Source organism: Mixophyes fleayi, chromosome 2 (assembly GCF_038048845.1).
Source record: "Mixophyes fleayi isolate aMixFle1 chromosome 2, aMixFle1.hap1, whole genome shotgun sequence".
NCBI lineage: Eukaryota > Metazoa > Chordata > Amphibia > Anura > Limnodynastidae > Mixophyes > Mixophyes fleayi.
The window spans coordinates 106,254,753-106,273,377 of record NC_134403.1 but is presented as its reverse complement, the minus strand read 5'-3'; the positions used below and the strand labels follow the sequence as shown (position 1 = coordinate 106,273,377).

At 40.3% G+C, this 18,625-nt stretch overlaps 1 long non-coding RNA gene across 1 annotated transcript in view; it reads right to left on the bottom strand.

Annotated features, from left to right (window-relative positions):
• LOC142140195 (uncharacterized) overlaps positions 1 to 18,625 on the bottom strand; it is a 124,016-nt gene that overhangs the window by 37,430 nt on the left and 67,961 nt on the right. Inside the window, exon 2 of the long non-coding RNA XR_012688326.1 lies at positions 2,832 to 2,981. This is a non-coding gene — a long non-coding RNA (uncharacterized LOC142140195). The remainder of the gene's footprint in view (positions 1 to 2,831; positions 2,982 to 18,625) is intronic.

Below are 18,625 nucleotides of genomic sequence, written 5' to 3'. Positions count from 1 at the left end.
GTTTAACTGAACTTGTAGAAAACACATTCTACATGTAGTTTTCCCTGAAACAGTTCTCTAGCAGTTAATTACATGCTCAAATACATTGTCAAACCTCAACATCCAGCTGTCTACGTAAGGATAATACACTGATACTATTCAGTGTCCATCTTTGTACAGATGGGTAGAAGGTTGTGTACAAAATAGAATACAGTTTTTTAAAGTGGATCTGTCACCTAAACACAATGGAGGCATCCATTTCGTAAGCTGAATGAGTATGCAGCCTGTCAATTCACTAGGGACAGGTATCTCATGTCACAGGTTCCTAGTAAATTGATAGGCTACATTTCATGACTTTTAGTTCAGCCCTTGAAAATGGATGCCTCCACCGTGTGCAGATGACAAGCTCAATTTAATCTGTACCTATCAAAAAAAGAAAACATTTACATGCAGACATACTGCCTTTGCAGTTAGAGTCAAGCTTGACTATACAAATCTGTGTTTCTTACTTTGTTTCTTACTTTGAGAAAAGCCTGTCCTTTGTAACCCACTAGTTTTCTGATGAAATCCCTACAGACGTTACACGAACTGTAGAAAACTCCAGCCTACTATTAAAACAGTATGGGGATAATGTGGAGCCTACTTATTATTATTATTATTATTATTATTATTAATTTTTATTTATAAGGCGCCACAAGGCATCCGCAGTGCCGTACAGAGGCAAACAAATTACAATACAATGGGAGACAGCACAGTACAGTAAACAGTAAGCACAGCAACTCAGTAAACTCAATGCACAGCTAGAGAGGGCGGGGAAGGGGGAGGGAGGATCTGCAAATGACGGGGCCCAAGAAGGAGGGCGCGGAAGACAGGGAGACCCCCAGGGGGGAGGAGGGAGCGAGAGTAGACGTGGGGTGGAGGACCCTCGAGGAGGAGGGTTAAGTAGCTGGAGAGCAGAGTTAGAAGTGGTGGAAACAGGAGGAGAGATGGCCCTGCTCAGAGGAGCGTACAATCTAAGGGGAGCGGTGGACAGACAGAGAGACGCAGGGGAGAGAGGGAGAGTAGGGGGACGGAGGCAGAAGATAAGGTAAGAAGTTAAGTGGGAGACAGAAAGGCTTTAAGAAAAAGGTGGGTTTTTAGGGCCCGTTTGAAACTGGACAGATTAGGGGAAGTTCTGATGGAGGGAGGGAGCTTGTTCCAGTGGAGGGGGGCAGCGCGGGCGAAGTCTTGGATAGATACTTATGAGTCTATTGCAGTGCACATCTGCATAAATTAGAGACATGAGTCAGGAGACACAAGCTGGACTCACACTTGTTAAATCCAGATGACTTGTATATTATATTTGAAGCAATCATAAAGGCACAAAACATGTTATTAGATAACTGCTATCTCATACATGCCAACTTTTCAGATTTCTCCCCCGGGAGAAGTCATGTGACAAGGGGTAGGAGAAGTCCCGCCCCCACTATAATAGGCTGAAATTCACGGAAATTGAATGGAGGGGCGGGGCTTAATGACACGACTAATCCCCACCCCCTCCATTCAGTGCCGTGAATTTTGGCAAATGCGGTAGCTTTGCCTACTCCCCCAAATTCGGGAGCCTCCCCGAAATTCCAGGAGAGCAGGCAAGTATGTGCTATCTTCTAATTTCTCACACTAAATATGCCTTGCTTGTACAGGACAGACAACAGGATGCAACTTACTGTGGGATTACTAAGGAGAATGAAGTAATTCATATGGAAAATGTTTAGGGGTAAACTAATAGTTTTGTAAGGTGCACAGACTTTAGGTCCACTATGTTAATTAGGTTTACAGGTAGTCATTGGTCTATAAAAATCTCAGTGGTTAACAAATTGTGCCCAAAGGTAATGCAATGTTCATTTTTAATTTAGGACCATTAAAGTCAGTACAGAAGATTTAAGTATTTCTAATCTAATGATGCAAAGGTCAAACAGAAAAAGCCACACTTAAAAAGATATAGCTTTAAAAAAACATGCTTTTTCCTGAGTTGCACAGGGAATTATTATTATTATCATTTATTTGTTGGGCGCCACAAGGTTTTCGCAGCGCCTTACATAGTACAAACAGTAGACCATACAGGGTAAAAGATTACAGAACAATAAACACTAAGTACCAATGCTTCAGAAACTCCGGGCAAACATATGGAGTGAGGGCGGAGCAGAAGAGTCGGTATGGAGACAGGAGGGGAGAGGGGCCCTGCTAATGTGAGCTTACATCCTGAAGGGAGGGAATAATGTTATACCTTATTTGCACATTATTTAAAATGTACAACAATACACTTAAGGGAACAGGAGCACAAGAATACTAAGGGCTAGACTTACTAAGCTGCAGGTTTGAAATAGTGGGGATGTTGCCTATAGCAACCAATCAGATTTCATTTATTTAGTACTTTCTACAAAATGATAGCTAGAATCTGATTGGTTGCTATAGGCAACATCCCCACTTTTTCAAACCCGCAGCTTAGTAAATCTAGCCCTAAGACCCTATTAGTCACTATTACAAAGTGAGATCACATTGTGGAAACCCATCCTCCACATCATTGTGACCCCAGCTCAACTGAGCGATAAAGGACACCATTCTGGTCACTAGAATATAATACAGAGCTCATTCTAGTAACTACTTGAACATGCACAGTAACATTTTAGTGTTGCTTAGTATTTTTTGGGTTAAGATTAAACAAATGCACAGTCTGAATCTGACAGTATGAAGTGCATATTTCTGCTGACTTTCATTATTGTTTCAAAAGTATGGGGGAATTCAATTCCCATCAGAGCCTCGCGCACACTGCCGGTTATTACAGTAAGTAAAACCATGATGATTTTTGTTTGTACCTGATACAGATTATTCACACGAGGCTCCAGCAAGACTTCATGTACAATTGAATTCCCCCTTATATGTGGGTTTCCAACAGGATTCCAGAAGATGGCAGTTTGTGGTGAAACAAGTTAACCTGATACAATGTTCCTTCTCCTCAAAGTGATCTGGAAATTAAAGAGCTAAAAGTTTAGTGTAAGCACTGGGGGTAAATGTATCAAGGTGCAATTTTTTTTCAGCTATTTCAAATCGCTCTAGATCACCAGTGACATTATGCGCTAAGTCGTCATATGAATGAACCTGTTTTATGACATTCCAAACGCCAATCAACGGCGATGTGTGTTGATTTTAAAACACCTATTCCGCCGGTGGTTTAGTAAAACTTGCCAGAGATTCAACCAAACTCGCTCGGGATTCAATAGAAAGAGAATCTCACCAGAGATTCAACAGATAAAAAAAGCATGGTGTTACCGCTATCTGGCCATTCTTAACATAACATGAGACACAATACGAGTTTAAATTATGAGGGTAATCGTGATTTCTTGTTGAGAGGGGCACAAATTATTATTAATTATCTTATGGGGGCCAAATTATTTTGTGAATAAACTAGTGGGCCATATTTCATTAATGATTATATGTAAGGGCACATATTTTTATTTTAATATATTATAGTGGCATACTATTTCATTGCCAGTGGGGCAATAATATTTTTTCTCTGATGTGGCACAACGTAATATTTCCAGATGGGGACATGACTTAAAGAATATACTTGTGGCACTACAAATGGCAGCATGCACTTATGCCCATCAGTGCAAAAGTATGCTCTTTAAATGTTATCCCCATTTGAAAATATTAAGTGTTGATACATCAGAAAAAAATAGCGCTTGGCACAGAGTATGGCTCGTGCATCCTGCACTCAGAGTTTACTTGGAAGAAAGTGTGGATTTCTGGAGACTTCATACACTGGTCAGTTGAAGTGTCAAGTTTAAGAAAATTTGGAACATGCCTAAAATAGTGATCATTGGTATGCCCGCTAAAGCATTATCTTTACTGCTGTATTGTCTGACATTAATATAGTTATCTATGATATTTTTGTTTTTTTCCCCATTATTATTTGAACATTTAGGATTAACATTGCTTATAATTAGAATATTTTACCCAGTCTGCAGAAACCATAAATGCTCATAATGCATTCATCAAGTCTTCCAATGTCACGCTTTAGATATTTGTTTTGCCAGTGAGAAGTTCATTGTGGCATGATTTTCTGGATAAATAAGAAGATAAACATAACATCATGTTATGTGCTATAGGTTCATCTGAGTTGTATGACTTTTAGTTGCATGTAGTTAGAGCTAATTAATAGATTAATAATTGTTCTGTTGTATATGTATGTGTGATTCAAAGGATGTGTATGCATGCTGCTGAGTATCTTCAATTCATCTAATGTATTCAGCTTTCTTTGTGCAAAACACATGTACAAACCAATTTAAATTCATTAAAAATGTTATTCTACAACATGATGTTCAGAAATTATAAATAGGGTATTAAAGTTAATAATAAAAGGCTATTTGGTCAGTGAAATTGCATTCCTGATTTATTAACTTTGTACAAAAGACATAAATTCAGTATAAATCAGAACTGATTGAGTCACCTATAGTTTTGCATTTGATAAAGCTGTAGAATAACTCAGAATGATTTCTAATTTAGAGCTTTTGTGAGACATCAGCAGGATTTTATTCATTTTAAATCAGTACCACTGTGCAAAAAATGTTCAGAATTACTGTGTTATGGCAAAACACAAATAGAAATCATTGCAAGAAAGTACATACAATTTTAAAGCCATTTGCTAATGGCACATAACTTTATTTTGTTGTTATTCTGGCATTTATTTATTTAAGTCCAATCATGGAAGTGTATAAGAGGAGCAACTATATATTGAGGTGCTCTCTTCTTTCAGCATGGCAGCTGTATATTCTCCAAGAGAACCCAACTCAGTAAGGTTGTTTTAAGGTCTAAAATAACAATTTCCAACTGTGCTTGTAAATTGCAATCTGCTTCAATTCAATCTTGTTTAAATTTTCATCCCCATCACCCCTCTGAGGATGACTATTGCATTGCAGCACTATCATCATCATCATCATTTATTTATATAGCGCCACTAATTCCGCAGCGCTGTACAGAGCCTCACTCACATCAATCCCTGACCCATTGGGGCTTACAGTCTAAATTCCCTTACATGCACACACACACACAGACAGATACACAGACTAGGGTCAATTGGTTAGCAGCCAATTAACCTACCAGTATGTTTTTGGAGTGTGGGAGGAAACCGGAGCACCCGGAGGATCTCCTTATTCTCAAATAGTTATTGTCAATTCATCAATTCATTTTAAGTTCAGAAGTATTTTGTTTTCACCACTGCTAGGACTAGATATACTGGACCTCATTCAGGGTTGGGAACAAAGCAAAAAAAGTGCAAATTTGGACTTTGTCAAAACTAGAGATGGGCGGGTCCGGTTCCCCGAGAACCTAACCCACCCGAACTTTAGGTATCCGAGTACCAAGCTGAGTAGCTCGGTACTCTCCCGCCCGCTCCGAATCCAAATCGAGGCCGAACGTCATCGTGACGTCGTCGGATTCGTGGCTCGGATCTCGCGATACTTCAAGATTATAAATACACGCCTCCACAGCAATCCAACGCCATTTGACAGAGGGAGAGAGCAGGGTGTAATGACAGGCTGATTAGAGCAGGGACAGAGAATACAATATTCTTATTCCAACTGCTGTAACAAAAATCGCTAAAGAAGAGAGGAGGATAGAGGTTTATTTTATTTTTGTAATACTTGGCACTCCCCAGTGCTTTTGGGGTGTCCCCCATATTTGTGCAGAAATATTTCTTGCTGTCAAAAGTCATATCTGTCAGCAGTATCTACCAAATAATTATTTTTTTCGCGACACCATTTCTCCCGAAAAGCAATTCCACAACTATACCAAAAAGTGTGTAAAAATGTAGAGATTGCACTGAAAAATGCCATTCTGCCCACTGTCCACTTAACCACAGATATGTGGACAAGTGGAAGTGGCCAAACCAAAGACTATATGACTGTGACAGCCCACTGGGTTGGTCATTCGCCTTCACCAGCAGGAACAGCAGCAGTATGTACACCACTACGTAACATTTGTCACATGCAGGCCACTCTTTGTATCACCGGCTTCACTAACAGGCATACAGCTGATAATTTGTTACGCAAACTAAGAGATGTGATTGATACGTGGCTTATACCACTTGGACTCTCCCCAGGGTATGTTATTTCCGATAATGCCAACAATATAGTGCGAGCATTACAGCTGGGTGATTTCCAACACATTCTCTATTTTGCTCACACCATCAACTTGGTGGTGCAGAGCTTCCTACGAAATAACCATGAGGTGTAGGAGATGCTTTCGAGGGCCCGTAAAATTTCAGGCCATTTCAGGCATTCAGCCACAGCATGTAGGAGATTACAGCAGCTCCAAGAGCAGCTTAACTTGCCCTGCCACCAACTTAAGCAAGAGGTGGTAACTAGGTGGAATTCCACCCTGTACATGCTTCAGAGGATGGAGGAACAGCGCAAAGCCATCCAAGCATATTGCACAAGCCATGACATTGGGAAAGGAAGGGGGATGTATTTCACTCTTGCACAGTGAGGAATCCTTTCAGTGCTGTGAAAGGTGCTAAAACCATTTGAAGTTGTGACGTGTGAGGTGAGTGCAGACTCTGCTAGTTTGAGCCAAGTCATTCCTTTAATTAGACTATTGGAAAAGCAGCTTGAGAAAATGAAAGAGGAGCTGAAAGCAAGCAATTCAGCAAAGTATGTTGGCCTTGTCGATCAAATACTTAATTCGCTTCACAATGATCCTCGAGTTATTAAGATCTTGAACTCGGATCAGTACGTTTTGGCCACTGTGCTTGATCCAAGGTTTAAAACCTACATTGAGTCTATACTTGTAAATGAGCGAGATGTGAACTTTTGCAAGGAGCTATTGCTCAGCAAGTTGGGCTCTGAACTGGGCCTTGGCTTGACGACGTCTCCTCCTTCACTTTCTTAAGCTGCTGCTGCTGCTCGTAAAAAATTAAATTTCCCAAAAAGAAGCAGGGAAGACGCAGGTGGCAGACCAGAACAATTTAACATCTGGGCTGGTTTGAAGGATTTTTCAAAAAAATGTGTCACTTTGCCCATAACTCCATCCAATATGAGTATAAACATGCAAAGGTTGGTGGAGGATTACTTTCAAGAGGTAGTTGATATAAAATGTCAGACAGTCCCTTTCCTTACTGGGAAGAAAAGCAGGCCATTTGGAAATCCATGTACAAACTTGCTTTGCAATACTTAAGCTGCCCACCCTCCAGTGTGTACTCTGAACGAGTGTTCAGCACAGCAGGGAACTTAGTCAGTGATCGCCGTAGAAGGTTACTTCCCAAAAATGTGGAGAAAATGATGTTTATAAAAATGAACTACATCTTCCACGAGGAAGGCCTTCACCATCCAAGACATCCAAGCACTGACTGTTCTCTAATGGCGGATTCAAGCGGCGATGAATTGATAGTCTGTGATGATGACGTACACACTGATGAGGGTGAGGATGAAGCTGAAGATGATTACGATAACATCTTTTTAAAACTTTCTATGTAAGTGTAGGGTGCAATCTACCCCCAAAGAGGAAAGGGACTTGTGGCATTTCCATATCACGTACCGTCTTGAAAGGCTGCTGTTTGGGCAATTTCTCCTTAAGGGTAGGGTGTCATAGACAGAGTGACCCCAAACTGGCTTTGTCCATTTCTCTTAATATTGTACAGACTATAACGGCTAAAGTGTTTTTTGTATTTTCGACAAGTGGAGGGGGGCCTAGAGAGACAGAAACCAAACTGGCTTTGTCCATTTCAATTAAAATTGTACGGTCTATAACGGCTGAATTTTTTAGTATTTTCGACAAGTGGAGGGGGGCCTAGAGAGCCAGAAACCAAACTGGCTTTGTTCATTTCAATTAATATTGTACAGTCTATAACAGCTGAATTTTTTTGTATTTTCGACAAGTGGAGGGGGGCCTAGAGAGCCAGAAACCAAACTGGCTTTGTCCATTTCAATTAAAATTGTACAGTCTATAACAGCTGAATTTTTTGGTTTTTTAAACAAGTGGAGGGGGGCCTATAGAGACAGAAAGCAAACTGCCTTTTTCCATTTCTTTACATATTGAACTATAAGTGTAGGGTGTAATATACATCCAAAGACGATGGCTGCATTGCCAATATGCATAGTTGAAGAGGAAGACAATCCATTTTGTGTGTAGAATAAATGAAGGCCTACCTACCAGGAATTAAACTGTTTTTTGGATGATTTATTACCTCTACAATTAGATTACTTATCTATGAAACAATTGGAGCACTAAATTGGGTTATTTTAGGCACAAAAACATTGATTTTCCAACAAAATAGCAAAACAAAACCAAACAAAACCAAAACCAAAACACGCAATGGCAGTTTTGCAAAACCAAAACCAAAACACGACGGTAATCCAGATCCAAAACCGAATACTAAACCAAAACACGGGGTCAGTGACCATCTCTAGTCAAAACCATGTTGCACTGCAGGGAGGGAGCTGGGGCAAATATAAAGAACCTCATTTAGAGTCGGACGCAAAGTCCGTTCTAGGCGCATCCAACAAAACAACACTATCACGCATGTGCAGAAAGCCCAAAATCCGCCTGTATCTTGGACGCAGTTAACACTTGCGACAGCTTGCGACTCACTATGAGAGAATGGGAGGAACGAGGAATTGTGAAGGCGTGACCTTGTAAATACATCCTAGTCGCAGTGAGGCGCATACACAACACACGTCAAAACAGGGCTAAAGCTATGCAGCAGGAATTAGGTGGCGCAAGTGGTTAGCTAGCTGCAGGAACTGCTCACAGCTCGATAGGGTATTAAGAGTGGGACACAACTGGGGTTGCTTGCCCATCGTAATACCCTACCAAGCTGCGGCACACTCCCACTCCCACACTTCTTAAACTGACTTTGCGTCCAACTCTAAATGAGGTCCAAAATGTGCAGACAAATTTGGAAGAGTGTGTCCTAAGTCATGTCTAAGGAGTATATTTATCAAGCAGTGATTATGAAAACCTGCCGATTCTCTGCCGCTTGCCAGAATTTTTTAAATGGCAATCAATTTTTTTAAAGACAAAGCCCACTGACAGCAAAATGCAGAAATATACCCCTAAATTGCAGTGTAAAAATATTAAAATAAAATATGCTACAAGATAAAGCAGAAAATATGTTCCCTGCATGCAAAAAAAGCACCTGTTCACCTTGCACGGCAAGATGGTTTCTCCAGCAGTAAGTTTGTTGATTTTAATTTTAATGACCCTTAATGAGACCAATTGTCTTGAAATAGAGAATACTCAGTATCACAATTTGATAAAAGGAGAAAGAGATATCCATGAGTTTCATTATCACATGAACTGTCAACATGGGCTTCCAGACTACAAAAACCACCAAGAGAGGAGGATTCTTTTTTTTCCACATAGTTTGACACTGTCTACAAAGTAGCTGTCAGTCAATACAATAAACTTGATTTACAATAAGGGTGCCAATTACACAGGATGGATAGGCTGACTTACGATATTGACAAGTACAGAAAATAAAGCATTTTTTGCACCACTCAGTGCATTGTAAAAAATGCACCAGATGAAAGAGCAAGCAGTGTATTACCTGAATATTTAAACAAATATTACCAGAGTATTTGAACACATATTTGCATAATGACAGATCCAGAAAATAGAGATGTACACAAACCCCCGTGATTTGGTTTTGGACAAAAATCCTCATGTGGTTTGGTTTTGGATCAAGATTTCATTAAAAATTGCCAAAAATAGGTACAATCATGTGATCTTGAGCTGTTTTTATTCCTACATTACTATTTATAGCATTGATATCCATTTATAGGCATTTACAGTCGTCTATTTGCTAATGATCTCTTTAGACCTGTCAACATTTTCACCAGTTTTGGCCAAAGGTTGCAGCAAGCTGGCTGGCTAAAATTAGTAGCAAAGCAGCGGCACAAATAAATAGCAGTTTAATAAAATATACAATCGCAATGTACCGGAGTGGCACAGCAGTGTGCATAAAGTGTAGAATAAAGAGTGACAGATCATTTCTTTGGAAGCTGTTGCAATGATCCATGCAGTCGCTAAATGCTGAAAATGCCCAGAATTTTTTTTTAGGCCACAGACAGCATCTCCTGTACTGACCTCTCATTTTGTAAGAAATTCTGCAACACAAAGTTTATTTTGTGTACAAAGCATGGTACGTGTTAAAATTCATCCAGTTATAATGCACACACAATATTTGCTCTGTTCTCGGCAATGAGGAATCCTGAGAAGTGTCTTAGCAGGTTGAGCCATTTTGTTATGACATTTTAGTCTTTCCCACAGATTGACACAGGTATGTTTCTTTGTAAAACCAGCGATACAAAGAGTAGCTTGATTGTGAGTGACCTGGCATTGTGTGAAAGCACTACTATACTGAAAATCCCTATGAAACATAATGGCAGAGCACTGGCTGATAGGATGGTCATTTTAGACCAGTAGATAGACGAAGGTGGGCTGCTCACCGAAGAATCTTTATTTCGCTTTTTTCATTTTGTATTAAAGCTACCTGTCAAATATTTCCTTAAATATATAAAACTTCACAAAAACAGAATATCTACAAATTACAAAACACTACAGTGCTCAAAATGTATTAACAGCTTTTTGTAAGTTTAAATTCTCCAGGGCCATATTGTGGTTATTGTGGATTCTAGATGCCAGAGGCTCCATCAAGATTGCAAATAGGACAGTAGACAATGGCCATATTTGTCTCGTGACATTTTCAACAGGGAAAGGAACAGAGGCGGCACCGGTATCAAGGTGTCAAACACCAGGCTCTCAGGTCCTGTCACTTACCTCTCTGTTGTATTTCCAAGCTGTCTCTGCGGTCCTCAGGCTCTACTTGTTTCAGATCTCTCTGCAAGATACTGCCCAGTCTGTCTACACTCCAGAGATTCCTCCAGAATCAGTGTATGGGTGCTGCCATCTTGGATTCAGTAACATGATTCCTCCCAGCCAATCAGTGGATAGCAGCCTCCACTTCAGGTTACCTCCAAAACCAGCTCCTGGGAGCTGCCATCTTGAGTGTGGTCACCTGATCCATTTCAGCAACTCAGAGTGCTGCTTCTGCCCAGCTGACTGCAGTCTCCAATAAGGAATCAACAACTACTATATAAGGACTTCCTGGAACCCTTACTTGTTGCCAGTGCAACATTGTAATGCCAAGCGCCAACCTGGTTTCCAGCAGTCTGCAATCCTTTCTATTGTTACAGCTTGGAAACTGCAGTCTGCATTCTGGTTCCAGCATTCCAGTTCCATTCTGGCTCCAGCATTCCATTTCCTCCATTCCGGTTCTGTTCTAGTTCCAGCAATCCAGTTCCTGCCTGGTCTCCTCTGCTAGTCTATCATCACCTGTGCCAGTTTACATTTACATGCAAAGGAACATAATCAGGCCACCCAGCTTTGTGTATGTAGTCACCAGCCAAATTCCAGAAACACAACCCAGTCTGGGTTCAGACAGATCCTCAGGCGTGACACAAGAACAGCAGCAGAAGGCAATGCAGCAACTCCGCCTAAGAATAGACCTTGTAAGCCCATCTGTTTGAGATTACCTCTCATAAAGGGCCAGGAAACCCTATCAAAGGCCTTAGCTGTAGAAATCTGGTGTTATCTGCGGCCTGGCACCCTGATGGCTTTAATTTGAGACCAGTAATGTGTCATTCTTATAGCATGTGCCCAAAGGCATTCATTTCTGGATAGCATGATATGGTCATAGTCTCTGCGACTCTATATATTCTGTTTTAAACACACAACATAAAAACCATGTGGGTTCTTCATCAGGGACTGGCTGTCTGGCAAATAATAGCCCGAGAGATGAGACTCGGCTCATCAGTCTACTAGAAGACCAGCCAGGGGGGCATAAGAGCTTTATAACAGCAAGGCAGTAAATATTTACTCCTATCTCATCAATAACCACAAAGCCATCATCTACTTGCCTTGGTCACACTGGTCAGTGGGTATGAAGTTACCCTCAAGCAGCCAGGAATAGTCAGTGAACGGATTTTATTTTGTATTACAAAAAAATCTATGAAATGTCTTTTCAACATCTAGACACCACCAGAGTGGGGGTAGATTGTTTGTTAGCTGTCAGGGACTGTATGTCAAATTTTAGCCTGGGGGGTGAGACTCAGTTCAGTAACCTATTAGCGGAAAATGCATGTAGCCCAGTGACCCAACTAATGATAACCCACTATGGGACCGTCCCGGGGGCAAATGTCCCTAACCCCCCAAGCAAGCCAGCTGCTATTCTTCATAAGATCAGATTAGTAAATGTGTATCCCTATTCCATCAACAGCCACAAGGGCACCATCTCCTTGGCTTGGTCATACTGGTCAGTGGGTATGAGATTATCACCAAACAGCCAAGAATATCCAATGAACGCAACAGATTTGGTTTGGTATTACCACAGGGTACCAAAATCTCAGGCTCAGGAACTTGATTTGATAAACTGGCTGACCCAGTTTCATTCTGTCACAGAGAAAATGAAGGTACTGGACATCATTCAGAGAAAACCTAACCTGCTTGGTCTCACTGCTCCACGTTTGCGGCAAGAATGAATGTGGCTGCAGAAGTGTTGCAGACTGCAGTTTCTGTTTCATCGTGGACTGTAGCCAGACCACACTGAAGGCACAGCCATACAGCAGCTGTGTTCCGTCAAAGAAGGAATTTCTGGCTATGGCTATAGTGCTCAAGGATGTCTCTTGGGAATCATGGATTGGATGCTGGACTACATAATAATAATGAGTAGTTTGATGATGAAGGTGTTGATGGTGAAGATTGCACGAGGTGTCAATCCATTTGGCTGCTAGCTTATTCTGACCTGCTTGCTACTATACACAATTTTCCACCTTTTCAAAAACTACTTGAATGAACTTGCTGCAAATGCTACAGATGCCTTGACAAGTGTTGTCTGAGTTGGGATAAAAATATTTCCTAACACAAGAGGTGCTTTTTTGGTGTTATGCCCTGGCATGACAGTGCGTTTATCATGGGCATGTGGTGGAAGCATTCTTGGCTGCCATACTTCAACACAATCATCATCATCCTCCTCATTATCTTGTTCAAGTACGACACATTCATTCTCATTTACACAATTATCCCCCTTGTCCTCTTGCACATTTGCAAGTTCCAAAGTAGCTTCCTCAATTTCTGAGCCTTTTTTTTAACATTGCGGAGTGGTGTATGAAATGTCAGCTATTTTCAAAATTTTGGACAAATCCCCACTTTCATCAGAAAATTCTCCCTTAATCCTTACATCAAGAACTGGTGTTTTCTTTCAGATTGTCAAATAGTGTTTTGATTTTGAGCACACTTTTTCACACTTCCTGCATTTTTTAATAGAGGTCGAAAAATGCTAACACTGCCAGTACTAGTACTGGGATGCTCCTGATCTGTAGACTGATCCATGGTTAACAAAAGGAATAATTAAACTTGAAATCTGAGTTTCTGGTAGCTGCCACCACACCAGGTGAATGCCTAATGAGATAGGGAAAGGAGAGAATGTTACTTTACAATTCTTCTGACACTGCTCCACAATACAATGCAAATTTAGACAAATGGTTCTTACAAAAATAAAATGTATGGTTTTCTCAGGGGTGTGATGCTCACAGTCAAAGCACAGCCTGTATTTTTAAATGGTTACTAAAGATTTCACTGATACTGCCTCATCCCTGGTAGGCCGTCCTTAATTTGAACACTTGTCTGCAAATTATACTGACAAACTTGGTTGTCTACCTCCTCCATCTTTGATACTATGACAATCAGTATCCACTACTCTTCACTCTCTGACCTCCAATCAATCAGCACACTAGCAGACCGATCTCTAAATAAACTAGAGATGGTCACTGACCCCCGTGTTTTGGTTTTGGTTTTGGATCTGGATTACCTTCGTGTTTTGGTTTTGGTTTTGGTTTTGCAAAACCGCCCTGGCGTGTTTTGGTTTTGGTTTTGGTTTTGTTTGGTTTTGTTTTGCTATTTTTGAATAAAATACAATTTTTTTGGTCTAAAATAACCTAATTTAGTGCTCCACCAGTTTCTTAGATAAGTGAGGTAATTCTAAAGCTAATAAATTATGAAAAAAACAGTTTAATCCCTGGTAGGCCGTCCTTAATTCGAACACTTGTCTGCAAATTATACAGACAAACCTGGTTGTCTACCTCCTCCATCTTTGATTATTGGCAATGTAGCCATCGTCTTTGGGTGTATATTACACCCTCCACTTGTAGTTGAATATAAAAAAAGCAGCCTGCACAGACTGTGGAACTAGAAATTCGAATATACAAAGAAATGGACAAAGGCAGTTTGGTATCTGTCTGCATCAGACCCCCCCCCCACCCCCATCCACTTGTAATAAAATAGAAAAAAAAGCAGCCTGCATAGACTGTAGAACTAGAAATTTCAATATACAAAGAAATGGACAAAGGCAGTTTGGTATCTGTCTGCATCTGATCCCCTCTCCACTAGGAGTAAAATAGAAAACTATTCAGCCGTTATATAATCTAGAATATAAATAGAAATTGAGAAAGGCAATTTGGTATCTGTCTGCATCATAATCATCAACATCCTCATTCGTCACCTCCACAAATCTCCCCCTCATCCTCTTCTATTTCCAAAGTGGCATCCTCAATTTGTGTATCACCGGCTACACTCGGGCTGTTCAGGTACACATCAGCAGAACTGCTGAAAGGGCCCTTCTTTATGGGTACACTAACAGAATGCTCACGATTAGACATACCACTGTTGGATGGACTCTCCACAGGGATTGGTGTCATTTGTGAATCAGAGCAAACATTATCCTCTAATGCCTTACTGTTGCAGCTCGGCTTTGACGCGTAACAGTAGTTGTGCACCAATTGTAGGATCGGTAACTTTTTTGGATCTGCCACTAATAGCCAAAGGTGAAGGCCTCATTCTCACTTTTCCACTGCGTGTGTAGAATGGCATGTTGGCAATTTTTTTTTTATCGGCACTTAACTTTTGCTCAGTAACACTTCTTTTTCGCTTCAACACAGTAACATTTTTTCGGGTTTTTGTTTTTTGGACTGATTTCGAAACACTGTGTAGTTTGACATCGCCTTGCCCAGAGGACGTACTGGGAACACTAACATCAGGACTGGTGACAGAACATGGTTGCTCATTCTGATCATATGTGTACTGCTTTGAATCCATTCTGAGTGCAAAGCACTTGTAGTGGTAAAAATTATTTGGTAGATACTGCTGACAGATAGTAATTTTGACAGCCAGAAATATTTATGCACAATTATGGGGGACACCCCAAAAGCACTGGGGAGTGCTCAAAATTCTTTGGAAGATACTACTGACAGATAGTAATTTTGACAGCCAGAAATATTTATGCGCAATTATGGGGGACACCCCAAAAGCACTGGGGAGTGCTAAATATTAGTTGGTAGATACTGCTGACAGATAGTAATTTTGACAGCCAGAAATATTTATGCACAATTATGTGGGACACTCCAAAAGCACTGGGGAGTGCTAAAAATTATTTGGAAGACACTGCTGACAGATAGTACTTTTGACAGCTAGAAATATTTATGCACAATTATGGGGGACACCCCAAAAGCACTGGGGAGTGCTAAAAATTATTTGGTAGATACTGCTGACAGATAGTAATTTTGACAGCCAGAAATATTTATGCACAATTATGTGGGACACTCCAAAAGCACTGGGGAGCGCTAAAAATTATTTGGTAGATACTGCTGACAGATAGTAATTTTGACAGCCAGAAATATTTATGCACAATTATGTGGGACACCCCAAAAGCACTGGGGAGTGCTAAATATTAGTTGGTAGATACTGCTGACAGATAGTAATTTTGACAGCCAGAAATATTTATGCACAATTATGGGGGACACCCCAAAAGCACTGGGGAGTGCCAAATATTGAAAAGAAAAAAAAAACTCTATCCTCCTCTCTTCTCTAGCGATTTTTGTTACAACAATTGGAAAAAGAATATTGGATTCTCTGTCCCTGCTCTAATCAGCCTGTGACTACACCCTGCTCTCTCTCTCTGTCAAATGGCGATGGATTGCTGTGGAGGCGTGTATTTATAATCTTGAAGTATCGCGAGAACCGAGCCCCGAGATCCAACAACGTCACAATGACGTTCGGCCTCGATTTGGATTCGGAACGGGCAAGAGAGTACCGAGCTACTAAGCTTGGTACTCGGATACCCAAAGTTCGGGTGGGTTCTGTTATCGGTGAACCGGACCCGCCCATCTCTAAAATAAACTGCAGTAAAAACACAGCTATTGCTATATACATTGCCTCTTTCAACCTGTCCTCTACAAGTGATTTTCTGAGCACAGAATTGCAGCCACCCTCCTATCCATATGCTATCACTTCTAAAATGGCAGATGATAATATTATATCATTATTTGGCCAGCCTCACATTGAACAGAAACACACTTTGTACAGTATATATCAACATAGACTTCAGCAAATTAGCATTCTCTTTGTCCTTGCAGATTGGTATGTACGTGACTATAGTATATATTGTCAAGAACATAAAATAGTGGTGAAAAATTAGTCAGTTAATATGAAAAATGTATAGTATAAACACAGAACAGTAGATTTACTAAAGGGTGGTTTTCTTAAACCGTCGGTTTTCAGCGGATATTTTTTAAAACCGCCAGATTTACTAAAGGACAAACTGCTAGAATAACTACAGTTTAACAAAGCACACATTACAAATCTCCATCTCAATTTTATATATAAAAATACAAATCGTTAGATTTACTAAACTTCTATTTGACAAACCATCGAGGAAAAACAAAGCAAAGAAGTGGTGATTGTTCAAACAGTATGCAGGAGTCCAAGGTACACCTAGAACTTTGGGGGTGCAATCCATCTGCCATGGTACGTGCTCTGCACTCCTTTTCCTGCTTACAGAGGAATTTAATACCAGAATTTCCTTCCCCTCTGAGCAGAATTAACCTGTGTCGACAGTGAAACTGCAGAGAATGCCAGCGCCCAGAGTTGCATGGGTAGCATCTACACAGGGCCCCATAGCAATCGCTACCCCTGCTACCCCAATAGTTAGGCCACTGACTGGGATGCAAGCTTGAATGACTGCTTCTTTGCACTTTTTATATCAAGGTCTAATTAAGATATTTTATAACTCACTGTATATACTAAAGTTTTTGTTGTATTTATTTTATATGTGAAAAATATTTCTAATAATCTACTTTATTAACTTTTTTCTTCTAGTAAATATCAATTGTTTTACTAACAATTTTTCCTGTGATGGGCTAAATTAATTTTTAAATCGGGCTTAATACTAAAATATATGTATTTTAGAGTTTGGGGAAAATAGTACTAATCACAGCATGAAAAAGTTAATGCATCACCAGTAATTGATACTAAAACGTAATGTACAATTGTAATTTTAAACATCCAACATAAAACTATTTTTTAAGTAATTTCGTTGAAAAAAAAAGAAACCTGTCACTTACATTTTCTGCACTTAATTCTGCACTTTCTTCAGAAAATATAAGTATATAGATAAGTATTTAGCTAAACAGTTGCACCTGTCATTAGTACCAATACATTACAACAGAATAATTGCATTATGCAGGCATAATTTATGCTGTAATGTAATTTGCTACTGTATTCATCATGAAGATGTTTTACACTTGAAGGACAATAAAGTATGCACTGTTATTTGGCAGGAAAGTGTACTGCAGACTCTTTACAATACTATGGCCTTGCAATTGTAGACTATACCAATTACATCACTAAAGTGTTACTTTCAGGCGGACTCTGACTTTTTATGTCAAAGAAACAAGAAATTAGTTTATAATGTAGAATAGAAAAGAACACTTTTTTTTTATATTTTTTTATTTTCAAAGGTCAATCAAGAAAATACAGATAGCAAAACGATAATACTGTGTAACATACATAGTGAAACCAAATCAGATATTGTGATGTATCGAATATGAGGCAAACATTAGACAAAAAATGACCAGTTTTTACAGTGTAGAGAGCGAAATTAAAAGTAGGGTGCAAGAACAAAAGGGATTGTGGGGCAGGGAGTGTGGGGGGGGGGGCACGAATTTAACCAATGCGAATGTTCAGAGGGTAATTAGGGTATAATGAGCCAAGATCAGAGGGAGAGGTGCATGTCCAGAAGGGCTATGGTCATCGCACATGGGTCAGATCGGAGGAAATGGCTGGTTGAGGGGGAAAGGCGTTCTCTGCGTCTAGCCATGGAGCCCAAACTTGGTTGAAGATGTGGCCTCTATCATGGAGGTAGTACATGATCTCCTCCATGGCGGCCACGTGCCAGATCTGCTTTTTGAGGGCCAAAAGGGATGGGGGTGAGGTATTTTTCCAATTAAGGGCTATGAGTGATTTGGCTGCTGTCATGATGTGGGCAGTTAGTTTCTTGAAGAATATCTCCAGGTCTTGGGGAGGGTAACAGAAGGAATACCAAGGGATTTTTCGGGATTGGGGGCTTAAAACAGTTTATTTAAGAAACTATGAACTGAGTCCCAGAAGGAGGTGATCATCGGGCAAGTCCACCAAATATGAAGCATCGTACCCCTGTGGCCTTAGCCACGCAAACAGTAGGGCGAGGAAGAGGGAAACATTCTATGAGTTTTGTGGGGGTGTA